General features: G+C 32.8%; 1 long non-coding RNA gene and 1 other non-coding gene across 2 annotated transcripts in view; both read left to right on the top strand.

Moving 5' to 3' along the window:
• LOC144970274 (uncharacterized) overlaps positions 1 to 2500 on the top strand; it is a 265721-nt gene that overhangs the window by 207578 nt on the left and 55643 nt on the right. The window lies entirely within an intron of this gene.
• Trnaq-cug (transfer RNA glutamine (anticodon CUG)) lies at positions 1623 to 1694 on the top strand. Its single transcript has one exon. It is a non-coding gene; the product is annotated as a tRNA-Gln (tRNA).

Below are 2500 nucleotides of genomic sequence, written 5' to 3'. Positions count from 1 at the left end.
ACTACTAAAACAAGCCCATGGTAACGTTAAGCTGTCAGATCTGCAAATAATATTATAGATACTAACTCATTAACAACGGGGCAGAACTTCTTCCTCACCGCAAGTCGTCAAGATAGATTAAAATCCAACCCCGTTTGTAACAGGTTAACATTATGCCATATTTAGTCTACCCTCTTGACAGGTGACATGACATGCAAAATGATAGGTAGATGTCTTTTGCATACAGCGTTGGCCCGTAAGTGTCAGTAACAATGTCACAATGACACGCATACCATATTATGGGATTTTTAAAAAGATGTCGACTGGGATGGGGAGAGGGGAAATTGAATATATTATATTCGTGAAAGTATTTGGTGTAAATATAATGTTATCAGGATAAAGCAGGGTGTTTCATTTATTTATTTATTGTATTTTCTACTTTAATGTACTTATTACTATATTATTATTATTATCATCTTCATCATCATCATCATCATCATCATCATCATCATCATCATCATCATCATTATTATTATTATTATTATTATTATTATTATTATTATTATTATTATTATTATTATTATTATTATTATTATTATAATTATTATTAGAGAGAGAGAGAGAGAGAGAGAGAGAGAGAGAGAGAGAGAGAGAGAGAGAGTGAGAGGTGGAGAGAGAGTGCGACTGGGTGAGAGTGAGCAGGGGGCTCATCATTTACACATATTGTCCTTTTTTAAAAGAAAAGAAAGTGTACTTTAGCTCATATGCATTTCGTTGTAAGAGAGAAGAGGAGAGGATTTGGGTCCAAAAAAAAAAAAAAAAAAAAAAAAAAAAAAGAGAGAGAGAGAGAGAGAGAGAGAGAGAGAGAGAGAGAGAGAGAGAGAGGGAGAGCTTGTGATGAGCACAGAAATGAATACATACTACATACAAGGAAAAAACCTTCATCGAATGGGAATCAAACTTTGACTACTTTGCGATATCAGATACTGAGACGAGAATGGAGAACACAGTTCAAGAGGCATTGAGCCCATTATCAGAATCACTAGATGACAATTTAAACAAAACCAATACGTTGATTAGATGCCATTTGTATAAATGTATTGGAAAAAAAAGAAAGAAAACGAATGCCTCTCTCTCTCTCTCTCTCTCTCTCTCTCTCTCTCTCTCTCTCTCTCTCTCTCTCTCTCTCTCTCTCTCTCTCTCTCGTTGCAAAGTTAAAATGTAATGTCATTTATTTCGAATAACATGAAGTTAGCGACACTGAAAAAAAAAAAAAAAATAATAGAAGACACAAACCAAAGCGTAAAAATAAAGATAAAGCCACAGCAGAAATAGGTACACAAACAGCATGACTCATCAACGATGACCTGGAAAATCCCTCGGAGTCCCTCGCTTTCATTGGTCGAAACATTTATTGCGAACGCTATTCTAAATATAGCACCAATCGACGGGTCGAGAGTTGCAAGACGATAACGACGGATATAACCAAAAGAAACAAGGAAATCATGGACACGGACAAAAGAATTTCACTGCTGAAGTGCATAGCTAACACAAACGTCATGAAACAGCAAAAATATATTTGTATTGGGGGTTTAATTATAATATATATTATATATTATATTTTAGAAGCACTGTGCACAGCTGGTTCTATGGTGTAATGGTTAGCACTTTGGACTCTGAATCCAACGATCCGAGTTCAAATCTCGGTAGAACCTGAACGGTTTTTTTTTTTGTTTTTTTTTTTTTTTTTAAATTTAAATAAAATAATCTCTTCACCTCGAGTTTAATATTTGACGTCAGTTGTTTGTTCAATTTGTTTTTTTTTAATGATCTTTAAACCTGTATTAATTATTTATTTATTTATTTATTTATTTATTTATTCATTTATTTATTTTATTATTATTATTTTTTTTTTATTAATTATTTTTTACAAATTATTTGCTTTGGTGGCTTTGTTATTCAAATTAATTATTTTAAAAAAATATTTAAATCATTTTCTTTAACGAAAAGAAATCTGACACAAACTGATATTTTGAGGTACATTGAGAATCCTTTCGCAAAGTACAAGTTATCGAAGATTTAACCAAAATGCTGTATTATTATCTTAGTCATTTTCCGAGCAGCGCAATTAATTTAAATTTGATAATTTTGAAAAACAATAGGGGAATTAAATGAGTCATTACCACTAAGTTTCATGATTACCTTTTTTTTCACTCAAATATAATATAGGGCAGTGATCTCCCAACTTTTAAGGACACGAATAAGTAAAAACGGTATTATAACGTAGTGAACTAAATGTTGAAAATTTAACCTGGAGCCACAATAAATTGGTAGTCGGCAGATCAATCCTCTGAAGTCTCGATTTTCACGATCGGCGGATCAAAACTCTGAATTCAACATGATACAAACTTTGAGCACTGTTTAATTTTGGGTGGATCAGATAGCGTGCAAAGCTCGTATGTAGACTTTTGATCAGCGATCGTGAAAATCGAGACTTCAGAGGTTTAAACCGCTGACCGTC

This window comes from Berghia stephanieae, chromosome 4, assembly GCF_034508935.2.
Source record: "Berghia stephanieae isolate SIO BIC M18660-M18661 chromosome 4, UCSD_Bste_1.3, whole genome shotgun sequence".
In the NCBI taxonomy this organism is placed as follows: Eukaryota; Metazoa; Mollusca; class Gastropoda; order Nudibranchia; family Aeolidiidae; genus Berghia; species Berghia stephanieae.
This window is presented reverse-complemented; position numbering and strand designations above follow the sequence as displayed.